This window comes from Dermacentor albipictus, chromosome 5 (assembly GCF_038994185.2).
Source record: "Dermacentor albipictus isolate Rhodes 1998 colony chromosome 5, USDA_Dalb.pri_finalv2, whole genome shotgun sequence".
Classification (NCBI taxonomy): Eukaryota; Metazoa; Arthropoda; class Arachnida; order Ixodida; family Ixodidae; genus Dermacentor; species Dermacentor albipictus.
The window spans coordinates 143,240,547-143,254,589 of NC_091825.1; the positions used below are offsets into that span (position 1 = coordinate 143,240,547).

The 14,043-nt window shown below is 47.2% G+C and overlaps 1 protein-coding gene and 1 non-coding gene across 4 annotated transcripts in view; both read right to left on the minus strand.

Annotated features, from left to right (window-relative positions):
- Positions 1 to 14,043, minus strand: part of LOC139060175 (serine-rich adhesin for platelets-like) — an 841,896-nt gene that overhangs the window by 121,365 nt on the left and 706,488 nt on the right. The window lies entirely within an intron of this gene.
- On the minus strand, positions 1,597 to 1,669 carry TRNAS-CGA (transfer RNA serine (anticodon CGA)). Its single transcript has one exon. It is a non-coding gene; the product is annotated as a tRNA-Ser (tRNA).

Here is a 14,043-nt window from a genome sequence, read left to right on the forward strand (position 1 = left end):
TCACAGTGTTTTTGTTTTGACGAAGTGACGGTGTGATATCCTGTCTGAAGAAAACATCCGAAGTGTTAAACTGCGTTGTGCAACCGCGACAGTGTTTACGTTTGTGTTAGTATCTTTCTTTTCAAGTTCGCAAGCGTCCAAGCGATTTGGCGCAGGAATGGTTCCTGCCAAACACGGAAAAGTACTTTGCTTTTTCCGCTGTTGTCTCAGGAAGGACAGAGTTAAAAAAAATAGAAGGAAACGAAAATTGCAGGTTTGCCCGAAGTTTGAAACAGCGACTGCGCTAGTGCGCTCTAATGCGATGAACCAGCGCTTGCGAATTTTCCTGTTTTATTTCTCACTGTTTCATTCCGTGCCTCGTCTGTGTTTTGTTCTCGCCTCCCCCCTCCCCCCCCCAAAAAAAAAGAAGAAGAAAAGAAAAAAGTAAAGAAGGAAACACCAAGCGACTCGATTACAGATATCGATGCTTTTCCTATAATCCATGGCATGAACGCAGTTATTAACCCGCACCGCCAACAGGCTCGCGCTGCTCTCAACACACCACCACACAGAACGCGTACTATGCAGATGCTGCGCATGCGGAGAAGCGAGCGCTCACGGCAGTAGTGGGCCTACATTACTTATTTACAAATTCTTATATGAATGTGTCAACTGCCACGGACGTTGAAGTGCGGGCCATTGGAGACGCCACCTACCAGCCCCCACACGGCACCGCCACAATCGCCATACGATCCGACAGCCGAGACGCGCTCCGGAAATCCAGCGCAAAATTCCCTTCCCTGTCATCCTCAGGCTCGTCATTCAAGCTTCTAGTTTTCTCGCCCCCTACCGCTCTATAGTGTACGTGCTTTGTTCGTGCTCGTCTCTCTTTTTCTCTATCTCCCCCTTCCACTCTCTTTCTCTCTTCATCCCCTCTAACCCTTCCCCCCGTTCAGGGTAGCCAACCGGAACTACCTCTGGTTGACCTCCATGCCTTTCTCTATATTCCCCGCCTCTCTCTCTCCTTATGTATTCTTCCCCTTTCCCCTCCCCAAGTTTAGACTAGACAACCGGGCACGTCTTCGGTTAACCTCTCTACCTTTTCCTCTTCGTTTCTCTTCAGGTATAGAGGCGCTGCTGTCTTTACCTAATGGAGGCGGGTTTTTATGACAACTTTTGGCTTTGTACTGTGTGGAGCTGTATGTGTTAGTGGGACGTCGACACCGTGTATGACTGCGTTGTGCGTTCGCGGACTGTGTAACAGCGCCTACACAGGCAACGTGTATTGCTCGTTGTTTCCTCCCTTTTGCCTCACCTTTACTACCCTTTCCCCCTCCATAGTAGAGGGTAGCCAACCGGAAATACGTTCTGATCAACCTACCTGCCCTTTCGTTGCTCTTTTACGTATAATATATATATATATATATATATATATATATATATATATGTGAACGGGAAGAAAGGAGGTTAACCGAGGGGCCCGATTTATATTAGTCATATCATAAGAAGCCAACAAACACTGACACCAAGGACAACATAGGGGAAATTACTTGTGCTTAATAAGTGAAATAAGGAAACGATAAAGTAATGGAAATTAAAGTGGATGAAAAAACAACTTGCCGCAGGTGGGAACCGAACCCACAACCTTCGCATTTCGCGTGCGATGCTCTACCAATTGAGCTACCGCGGCGTCGCTTTCCCATCCACTTTCTTTGGTATTTGTGTGTCCTAGTAGAACCCTGAGAGTGTGTCAGGAGACACAAGAAAGTGGATGGGAAAGCGACGCCGCGGTAGCTCAATTGGTAGAGCATCGCACGCGAAATGCGAAGGTTGTGGGTTCGGTACCCACCTGCGGCAAGTTGTTTTTTCATCCACTTTAATTTCCATTACTTTATCGTTTCCTTATTTCATTTATTAAGCACAAGTAATTTCCCCTATGTTGTCCTTGGTGTCAGTGTTTGTTGGCTTCTTATGATATGACTATATATATATATATATATATATATATATATATATATATATATATATATATATATATATATATATATATATATATATATATATATATATATATATATATATATATATATATATATATATATATATATATATATATATATATATATATATCCCGCTTCAAGTCATCTAATAGATTTCTGTCCATCAGGGGACAGATAAAGCCAGTTTGCTAACCCGCGTTAACGACACGCCGAACGTGTCCCTCTGCGATGGCGAAGGTTTGTTCCCTTAAATCTTGTAGAGCTGAGCACAGCATCCAACGCCACGCTCGACTAAAGAAGGCCGGTGAATCTCGTAATATCCTTCGGACTTCCTCCTACCTCTTTCCACGCGCAGATGCTTCTCTCATCCGACAATATCAGACCTTCGCCATTTCTCATGACGCCATCATTCCTTAAATTGAGCGCAGGTCAGGTCACCCCAATTTCTAGGTTGGCAGGTACCATCCTCGCGCGATACATACAGTCCAGAAGCGGGTTCCTGGACTCGGCCGAGGCCTCAGGAACGCATCAAGACCAGGAGCACAAAAGATTCATTACCGAGAACGGTAATGTGCTGTTCGTGCTGGCGAAGTTATGAGCGCGTGCGAACCGCACTCTGTCTATTTTAATCGTGCAAAGCGCCCTTTTTCCCCGGCAGCCACCCAGGGGCGCCCCACAACACGTACTGGGAACGTCTTTGTTGTTGTTGTTGTAGTAGTAGTAGTAGTAGTAGTAGTAGTAGTAGTAGTAGTAGTAGTAGTAGTAGTAGTAGTAGTAGTAGTAGTAGTAGTAGTAGTAGTAGTAGTAGTGAAACTGTATTAGGAAACAAAAGGGAACCTTAATAGATTCCCAGTGCAGTCCCCCAGTGTGTTCCCTTTAGTGCTTTCGCATTAGACCCCGCATGTGTTGCGGGCTCCCCAATTTTGTTCCCACCACCACTTTCCACGCGAATTGCGCGGTGTAGCATATCGTCCTCTATTATGCTGAGAGAAAAATGGGCGACATCAGTGTCTTAGCGAAGAAGAGTATTTGTTTCCTGCGCTGGTTCTTAATCAAAAGTGGCAAGGCACATAAATATAGACAAGAGACCTACGCAGAGAAAAAAAAAGAAACAGCACAACATCAAAACAAAAGAAACGACTCCTATCAAAAGGAAGCAACGAAGATGGCAATATGACTTATCCTTTATGCAGTAGCTCAGGTGTATGCAACCTTACAACCGAGCAAAACGTGTCAGGAGTACTACATTTCCACGCGCTATCATCTCGGGAGGAGAAAAACGACTCGCGGGGATGGAGTTCGAGAAAGAGGGAAGTAGGTTGCAGGTAGCTCGGATATTTTCAGCTGCACGCGAAGCTTGCGCATGACAGCGCTCCTCTGACCCGGCCATTACGACGTTGAAAAAGTTCTTTCCACATCTGGCCATGAGGCTTACTCCGTATTCATCAGCCCTCACACCCGTCTTTGCTGGACATACCTATTGCTCAATCGCTACTCTGAGACTTCTTTATAGTTACTTTTGTCTCAGTGTTCGCTTAGACTTCGCCTCACAAAATGCGTGCAGTGCAAACTCCGCGGAGTGCAGGGAAAGCTACGGGACGACGCGTGAGCGAATAAGGAATGAACGAAAACTGGTTTTCTATTTCTGATAAAGAAAGAAGTCTTGCCCTTTCGGAAGCTCCGGGAATCCTTTCGTGCGACCTCGTTTGAACTCGCCTAGCACGCGACAATAGCAGCAGCGGGCAGGCCTCTACGTCTGGTTCCCGTTCCCCATTGGCTGACGGGATCTGTAGCTTTCACCGCACTGCACTAAAGTAGTGAGACGGAGCATACCTTTAGGTTTCCATTCATGGCGCTTCGCCGCCGCCCGTTTCGGTGATAAACGAGCTAAGTAAGCAGCACACTGAAGGCGTCAGAGAGTGCCTCTGCGGCGGCCTATCTATTGCGGGCTTGCGTGCATTTAGCGACGGCTGAGCCCTCTTCCTTCGTGCGCGCGCGGTATTGGAATTCGTTAATCCGACGGGATGGCTCGAACCGCCGCTTGCTTTCCTGCGAGGCTGACACCATCGCTGGCGAAGAGGCTTCAGAGTCGTTTACGTGGCCGTTCTCCCGTCCCCATCCTCTTATAACCCCTCTCGTCCTTCGTCCCATCCTCTCAAAGTTGAGGCGGGACGCGCCACAACATCGCTCTCCTCTGAAACCGTCTCCATCACACAGCCGAGCCGTTCTCGGCGTGCTCGATAATGGCTTCGAGTGCTGTATCGGAATGACTCGCAAATAAAAATGAGAAATCGCCTTCCAGACGACGTATGGCGGTACCGACGGGGCTAGGAGGGCCTCTCTCAAATGCTTCACATCGATCTCGCCTGTCCAGGGGGAAGCGTGTTATTAACAGGGGCAGAGTGGGCTGTTAGCTAGAGTTAGTTCGTACGGTGCGTGTGCCGCTGCGCGAAGAGTGAGAACTACAAGGGTGTCCATGCGCATGCGCAGGTGAATGAAGTTGGGCTTTGTCATGCTGACTTCCAGCGTCAACGGGCGTAATAAGTGGTTGGCCGTGTCGGAAGGAGTCTTTCGCTTTTTGTTATTTAAACTCATGAAATGCTTAAGCGCACCAGCCATTGCGGTTTGTACAAAAAATTGTTGAGGCGTGAATGTACAAGAAATTGCTCGCCCATTGTCACGTGACGTCATTAAGCTTGAGTGCCAGGGACAGTCACATCCAGTCCCACCTGGGATGCAGTTCAAATGGGGCTACAGTAATATACTGTGGTCGCAAATGTGCGCTCCGCTATGGAAATAATATATATTCAAGTGAAAAATTGATAACGTAGTTTCGCTACTACGGAGTTTAGCTAAATTTGTGGTTGCAAGACGTCTGAATCACGCTCCGTGTTCCTTCATGCGCAGGACAAATAATGAGCACATTACGTTTGTTCCTACTAAAATTAAATCAGAAATTAAATGTTGAGATGCGCCAAAATGTCATTTTTTTGCATTTCGTCCCATTAAAACCCGGCCACTGTGGCGCAACACCAAAGCCACTGTGCCGCCACCGAGGGTGTTCATACAGAAACGAAACATTAAGCAGGTTGGTAACAGTACTGTGATGACGGCTCTGTTTTTCACGAAGCGATTACCAAAGCTAATATTAAAAATGTAATCAGCATTGTTAATATTTTCCATCGTGTGCTGCGCTTATTGCCTCCTCCTCTATGCTGCGTATGCCAATGACAATTTCCCCCCCTTTCTCAAGTTTTCTCCCCCGCTAATATAACAGTCAATGATAATGAATTGAAAAGAACACGCGCAGTGCTCAAAACTACAGCCCCTCCCCCTCCCCACACAAAGACACACATGCACGCATGTACGCACGCACACTTGAGTGTGATGCAGTTATGAATTAAGTTATCTTTACTATGCGCACTGAACTGTCCTTATTAGGTTAAATAATGTACGCAGATTTCTTTAGTGATAATACAATGTGAGCTCTGGCACTTAAGCTACATTGACACACATGCATAGAACAAATTAATAAACCAAAATATGGTTGTATGCCTATATGGGAAAAGAGCAAAAACACGCAGATGTAGGCGTTGGTGAATGCAATGAGTTGTACCACATGCTCTATATTTCTTTTGAATGCACCACAAAAACAATTGGTTCTCCTGAGTGCATTTGCTGCTCATTCTCCTAAAGCTGTGCAAGACAAGTTCATGAGACTCAGTCATTTGTCATATAGCGAAGCACTAAAGAAACAGAAAAATATTTCCCTAGCTCGAGGATGTAGAGAAAAAGAGCAGTCTTTTTTCTTGGGGGGAGAGAACTTAAAGGGCACCTACTTGTAACCAACTTCAATCGAGCTATGTTAGTCAGCCAGCATAATAGGACGACGTAGCAAAACAAGCCTGTTTGCGGGAAGCACTTGGCGACGACCATGAAGTCATTAACATTTCAGAGCAACATATTCTTCGCACTGTTATCAAAAACAGAAAGAAATCAAGAAAACGTAGAGCTGGTCGACTTTCTTTTCCTACGAGTGGTTGAGCCCTGTCCGCTAATATAGATGTGCGTGAATGTATATTAGCTACACCATAGAGTAGTTGTCAACGAGAACAGAGCGAGCGGACACAAAGAAAGGAACAGAGGGAAGAGACTGGAGGTTATTGAACGACAGAAGCGACAGCGATCGCGTACGCAGCTGCTGCAAGACGGCGGTCATCAAGAGCGCTAGCTGCCCGCCGTTCGCGCAGTCTCTATAGAATACTCCAAGCGGGCCCGATGTCCCATTTCTCAAAACGACGCCGCCAGATGCGATCGTTGCGTTGCAATGATGGAAAACAAGGAGAAAAAAGAAATAAAAGAGAAAGAAAGAAAGGAGAACAAGGCCTCTCGGCGTTCCCACAAGCGCCGTTCTCTATAGCGCGGCAGAGAAAAGCGAAGCGGGAGCAGACACAATGCCCGCTTATTCTCTCCGCCCGTTTCTTCACCGAGGCCGCCCGTCGGTCTTCTTTGCTCCACCATCCTTCCCGGAGTGTCTGTGCAAATCGCCGGGCGACCGGCCCATCGCCGGCAAAGCGAACACTGTCCACTCCGCAAGCGCCGGCATAGAAGCGTTTCCTCTTTTTCTTTTTCTGTTTCCCGGCAACGCTCGCCAACTGTGGACCAGAGGGCCCGCGCGTGCGGGTCCCTACACGAAGCTGACTCGCACGCGCGCAACTTCTCGCGCGCTGTTCCGGTTGTTGTTGCCGTTGCAGCGCTGTCGCCGAAGCTCTTTCGACGTGTACCCGCTGCCCCGCGAGCGGGTATCAGCGGGAACGTAACAATCTGTTCGCGAGCATGCTTTCTGTACAGCAGCTTCCGAAAAGGAAAGAGGCCTCCCTGGAGACTGCGAAGCTGTCCCTTCTCCTCGTCCCCCCAAACCCTTCCCTTCCGAGCCGAGGCAAAACACAAAGCCACCACCACCGCCACCGACCGAGCTCGCCTCTTTGTGCGTGTACACTTGCCCCGGCAAACCACGTTTTGGTCCGCGGCGCCTCGCTTGTTTCTGTTCATCGGCCTTCTTTCTCGCTGCGGAGCACCCTTCGTTATCTTCTCGTTTTCCGATTCCTTTTTTCTTCTTCTTTCGTTTCCTACGAGTGACGTCCTCGCTCTCTTTTACCTTTCGCTACGCGTCTATTCCTCCGGGTGTACTACAAGAAGAGTCCGGCGTTCCTTCGTGTCCTCAGCACGGTATTGATCTTTCTTTCCTATTTGATTTTCTCCCACCATTTTTTTTATTCTTCCGGGCACGAGTGCTCGCTTCCAGCTTTATTATTATTTTCTCCCCTGGATAGGCGCGCGCGCCGTTCTGCAGTGGTGGTTAGTGTTGCAACGCTGTGCATTCCCCATTTCTGCTTCCCCCGAGACCTTTAGTCTCCTACATCTGCCGTGTAAGGAAGGTTCCCATGCACTGCGCCTCCACCACCTACCCCCAAAAGAAAGGAAAAGAAAAAGGAAGAATCAAGCGAAAGATGAAGCTTGCGGACGGGGCCGTGTTTCTTGTGCGTCGACACTGTGCACACATGCTCCACTGGAAGCGCCTGCGTATATCAGCCCCGCTATGCCGTGGGGGGGGGGGGGGCTCAGTGGTTACGCCAAGAGACATCTAACCCCCACCCCTACCCCGCTACCCATTCCAGAGCATGGTATACACTTCACTTCCCTCACTCCCCAATCCCTTCCGGCGTGACCAAATTCCCCTATCATTTCTTTCTTTCCTTACATAAGCCGGGGCTGTTCTTTTCTTGTGTTTCAATTTCCGCCCACTAATGGATTTAGCCCGCAAAGAGAAACGCGAGAGAGAGCGGGATTTGTCAAACTACAGAAGGGAAGAAGATGAAAAAGGACGATATCTGTTTCCGCTAACGCGCGCTTCGTCTAATCTCTGTTGTGCGATGTCGAGCGTGGCTTTCGTTGGAAGGAATACAACGTAATAAGCTAGAGCTCGCAATGTTGCAAGCTTCCCGCTTCGCGAGCCGAGGTTTCCTTTCCCGTGTTTCTTCGGGTGTGTAGGGAGATAACCTAGCTTTACCTACGCGGACAATTTTACTTTTGCTTTGGCTGCGAAGATGCACGTTTCCGGCGGCCTTATTCGTCGCTTCAGCAGAATTTCGAATGCATGAATTTTTTCTTTTAGAGCATCAAGCAGGAGCAACAACAGCTTCTAGAAGCGGCCGAGCGTGTATGCCACAGCTTTCAGGAAGAATGATTGCAGGGATTACCTTGTCGCAGGGTCACTGAGTGAAAAATTTAAGCGCCCTGCTCACCTCCACATCAGGTCTTGAGCTGCAGTTTTACATCATCTGCCGGTGCAAATGCCATTCTTTGAATGCATTCGCAGTTTTCCGAAAAAGATTTCGACACGACTGCTTCGTTTTAGATAAACAATTATGCTACTGTTTATTTTGAAAAGGACGCCCGTTTCGCCATTAAGGTTTGCATTAGGGCTAGTCGGGAAAATGAAAACGATGAAGAACATTTCATGCGCCTTGATGTTCATGCTCATTTTCCTGCTGTTTCTCCCATGAAACTGCGCAGCGCTGTTCCCCAACCGTGCACGATCTTCCATGGCTTCTTAGACTCCTGCGTAGAAACTTAGATATATCGTGCCCTTTGAGATTATCCAGCGTTTCCCGATTTTGTTTCGTTTACTAAGCGACGCGGAGTAGCCGGTGCTACGTAAAGTCTGAGGCGTACATGGCTGCCAAACAGGTGAAAGAAAATGGCTGAAGTCAGGAGTTTCTTCATAATCCGAGGCCCAAATAAGACTTTTAAGTAGAAGCAGCAATGAACGCAATCGTGGAGTTGGGAACATGAAATGGGTATCTATACACAGTGAGTCAAAGCAGACTTGTCGCGGGTAAATGGCGAACGCTGTACATTAGTAAGCACCATCCTCACATTTAAACAACATACTTTGCGTCATTTCGTTTATAATGCACGCGCTTGCCCAATAATTGAAATGGCCCTTCTTAATGACTCAGCATGAAAGTACGCGCGAAGGAAACTTACATGCAGGACACCGAAAGGTAGGCCGCGTTAGCACGCGCGGGGCCTTTATTTCATGTGCCTGGCCATTGTCAACAACGGAGGTTTGCGTCAGCTCCCATTTTTGTTATCGCCGCTGCAGGATAGTGCAGGCGCGGTAGTCTATAGCAAGGAGCCTTTAATTAGCGCGTACCTCACATAGAAGGTGTACAAGTACGCAATATTTTCGATGAACACAACAACAACACTAGTGTTTGAAGCACAGAACAAGTGTGAATATGAAAGAGCAAACTGCCTTATAGCAGAGCGCCTAGCAAGAACAAAGAGAAAGGGCGGCGCGATGCGGGACAGGACGCACATTTGAAACGTTTTTAAGCTAGAATCATTTGTTATAGCAGGTGCAGCCAGTCTTTGTGTCGAATATACCGTTAGCAAAGGCGGTTTCTCAATGGCAAAGAACTCTTACGAATAAGAAGCTTTGTAAACTCGGCTCCAAGTGATTTACCCATTGATGATCGCTTTCATTTTTCTTTCTTTTTTTTTTCTTTTTGTGCTTATGAAAAACTACCATGGAAGGTAGGCATATCCAGCCATCATGAAATTACTTGAAGAAACTTTCAATTATTTGGGCACCGCTGATTTCGAAACAATAAAAATCATCTTTAGACCACAAAACGAACACTGTGGAAATCGTGACCATATGGTCATGCTGGAATTCATTAGATTGGGCTACATAAAAAAAAAATAACTCGGTGGTATGTTTGCCCAATTGGTTGCATGCGAGTCACAACAGAAGCGAATCATACTAGTCTAATGACATATAATAGGAAGCGGACAGTTGGCTTGATGAGATAACACTCAAGAAATCAAAGCATTTAAAGCAGTTACAGCCTTAAAACATATAGTTAAGTTCTGAACGAATATATGTTTATGGATTCTCCTGCAGGAAAGCGCATCTTGTGAGATTGCGCGCTCCGTTGTCAAGCTAGCGCGAGCCCTTCAACAAACACTTAGAAGTCGGGACCACGACATGTTTCTGCGCTACTGAGTTAATAATGTATGTTCACCAAGCAGTGAACGCTGGCTGAAGCAGGCAGGACAAACTCAAGAGGCGCTTAGAAGTCTAGGTGGTGATGGAGCAGGTATACACTAGTCCTAGCACGTCGAGTGCGGCAGGTGTGCAATTACTCTAAGGGAGGGGCGAGAAACGGCACCAGATACAAGAGCAGTCGAAGGCATTGTGGAAGCCTTGTACCTGTATACGTGACCTGTGCTTCAAGCATGTAATCTGTTGAGCGCTATATCCCCCCTCTTAAGGAGCATGTCTTGCAGGATGCGCTACACCCAGGAAACTCTTTTTGTAAGGGCGGAAACAAAGCAGTTTGAATTTTTGTCTTAGAAAGAGAGACGTTAGAAGAACGGTAACAAGCGGTAAGGGCAAACACAAAGTAAAAATACACACTGCCTGCTTATGTAGATAATGACGATAACACTGCAGCGGGCCCAAACAGTTAAGCACGATTGGGAGAACATTGATAGTTAAGGCAGAAAGGATACTAACAAAAAATAAGTTCCTAAGACAAGCAATGGATTACTATCATACAGGTGCATTTTAAAATTATGATTTGGAATGACTACTCTTGAACTATTTGTTTGACACTTTACAATTTTTTCCTGGCGTCATGTCATGTCAGGTCAGTCGTATCAGACCTAATGGCCTTTAGTTTCACCGCAATTTACTGTAAAGCTGACCAAAATTCATTCATTCATTCATTCATTCATTCATTCATTCATTCATTCATTCATTCATTCATTCATTCATTCATTCATTCATTCATTCATTCTCATTCATTCATTCATTCATTCATTCATTCATTCATTCAAGAAAAGTATCTTGTAGGTATTATAAAGAAAACAAAAATACGAAGCAACGCTCCTCTACATTTTGTAGGAAGTATATGAGAGCCCGCGTTCTGTGTATGCACACGAAAAGCGTACATGGAATCGCGGACATAAAACTTCTGCATTTACACTTCACCGTCTTGCAGCTAAGAGCCTTTGACGCGCTTCGCTAAAGTGCGCCGTAAGCTCACACGTACAATGCAAACATTCTCCATAAGCTTCGAGCGCGAGCGAGGATGTCGAATTTCTTGCAAGGTTCTCGTTTCCAGATTCTTCAGCGCTATGAAGAGCCCTCTACGCTTACTGGCGCACTTACTAACGCAGTGCCCTCAGATGATGACAAAGATCCGTGTGGGTGGAAGTGCCTTCGCGCGTTACCAAGACTGAGCATAGTTAGATGTCTCAACACTTGTGTATTATAGAGCGCCTAGTCTGCACTTGGCACCCGAACGACGAGCTATGCTACGCATGCCTCTGAGCATAAGTATGCGAAATACGCGGCGCACAGCCAGCAATATGCATTGTGCACGAAATGTGCGTCGGAGGCTGAGCCCCCGTGCATACACTATTCGTCAAGCACCCAATGTTCCTTCCAGTGCCAAAGCGAGCAAGAACCTTGAGTGCTTTTGTTCGTTGGAATCGTTCCTCCATAACCAACACGTAAGTTTTCTGCAGTTCCCCAAAGAGGTTCTCAAGAAAGAAAGAAAAGCAGAAGTCGGGTATTGCACTAAGCGAAGCAGCCGCTGCCAGCCTCGATGAAGAAACCCAGCGGACAAGAAAGAAGAGAAAGGAATAAAGGCGACGAGGTAAACTAGATACGTAAAAACACACTAAGGAAGCAACTGCTATAAATAGTGGCCACAGCAGCATAGGGCGCAAACGTCACCAACGCAGCTACGGACACATGGAAGAAAACTAGCTAGCAACCTGCTGGTTTGGAGCTCGGATACAGCCGAGGAGGACTGGCGCAGATTTCATGAACGCGTCGCTAAAGCCCCAAGGCGCTAAGAGGAAGCACCCAGCCTCTGATGGCAGGAATGGATTTATTTACGGGCTCGAAGGAAAGGGTAGGGGAGAGGGAGGAGGGAGGCTTCCATAGTTGTGCTCAGCGCGAGACAGGGCACCGCGACGTCGACAACGTATTGTACGTACTTGTGCGTCCCCAACGCCATAGCATTGCGGCGCTTTCCTGCAGAGTGATTAACAAGGCCCCGGCAAGAACTAGCGTGGTTGACGGGGCAAGTGGAGTCTGCGTGGCAGGTACATAAGAAGTCGGTCTGGGGCGACAGCGGGGATTTGTACGTGAAGGCCGTCTTGGGAGGGAAAGCAACCCGACGCTGGGCCCACGAGTATCTGACCTCTTCCGCCCACGCTCTTGAGTGAGCCTTCTCTTCAGGGCAACTATCTTCCACCTAGCCTCCGCGACCAACGCATCACGTCGGAAACAGTGGAACTCTTGTATCTGCGCGTCTTGTGCTGAAGTCTTGGTAGCGAAAGTTTTCTTGCGTGTCTTTCCTTTTCTTTATTTTCAGCGGTTTCTCTGCATTTCCTTTCTTGTGTACTCTTTGTGCCCAGTCCTTATTGAAGAAGGCGAGCGGTGTGCCTTTTCCGGAGACAGCTGCCAGCCTGTCTCTAAGTTCTTTATGTCGGCGTTTTGCGCACCAAACAAACCGTAACCTTAACAAATGGTGGCTATGCTTGTTACTTTCTGCTGAACAAACGCTTTCTCTTCTCGTTTAAACACACTGAATTTATACACTACAGCTACCAGCGACAATAACGTACGACGTTGTCAGCATTCAAGCACCCACCCACCCTATCCACCCACCCACCCACTCACCCACACTCGCACTTCGTGTTTGCTAGCTAGAATCACGCGATGACGTAGGCTTTGGTAGGCTTCAATGAGGGCGAAGAGAAAGTGTTTGTTCCGAGACATTGCGATAAAACCAGGTCCGAAAGAAACCGAAATGACATGCTGTAACTATTTTTTAATTGGGCTCAACTTTTCAGAGTAAGGCTCCGGAAAGGAATTAAAAAAAAAGAAGTAGCAGGAAAAAACACTTCACTGCAGTGTGTCGAGGAAAGAAGCAACAGAAACAATTGTTCCGGCACGAAGAAAGCGGATGTGAAGCGCCGTGTGCAGACTGCAGAATGGTTTCTTCGCGGCTTACAATGATTAATAGCGCGCTTCGGCGCAGGCGTCGGAGCGAGCAACATGCTACGGTTTGCTGAAACATCGTTTCGAATGCTGCCGAGGCTTTGTTTCATTTTCATTCGCTCATTCAGGCATCATTCCTTTCCACCTCGTCGTGGCCGAAACTTTTTTCGAATGGTGCCAGTTTTCTCGCTCACTTTCGGTGAAGTTGGTCGATCTCTCGCGCGCCATTACGTACACACAGAAAGCAGCTCTTTGTGGGATGAGGCGTAGAGTGTGCAGAATCAGGTAAGCAAGTAGCTACAGTCAAGCTAATGAAGATAAAAAAGAATTCTACGCCACTTCAACGAAGTGAGAGATGGCGTGCAAGGCGCCGTCATGGATTCCGATTGAGAATGCCGGAAGAACTAAAAAAATCGCGTTCTGGCTCATTAATTTACAACGGGCATACAGCTGTACGAAACGAACATCAGTGAACCTGCCTCTTCCTTCTTGTTGTTTTGATGCCGTCTAAGGAATGTTTATAATAGCAGGCTCGTAATAGAATCCCTGAAGCAACGGCGAGAAGCATGGCCTGAATGGAAGACGTACGGACACACAGCCAACCACCACCGACAACGACCACACGTGACGTCACCCTATTAACCTGTAAAACTAATCTGCCGAGGATTTAAAGGCCGCATTTGACGAAGGAAGGACATCCTATTCGAACGTTGGCCAGCCTTTCTCAGGCTCCTTATTCTCGATTATAAAGTTTATACCACAGTGTACTCCATCTGTCAGCGCCATTCTTGATTTTGGACACATAAGCGAGAAAGTTGAAATAGATTCATCATCGTCATTGACATTAGCTAGAGATGCAGTTGTTCAGGATGAAAGCTTGACCTAGTTGGGTTAGTCGGCTGGACGGCTAGCTATATAGTTGAGCTAGCCCAAAACCATTAGGCATAGACTTTAATGATTCTTGGGGGACTACGG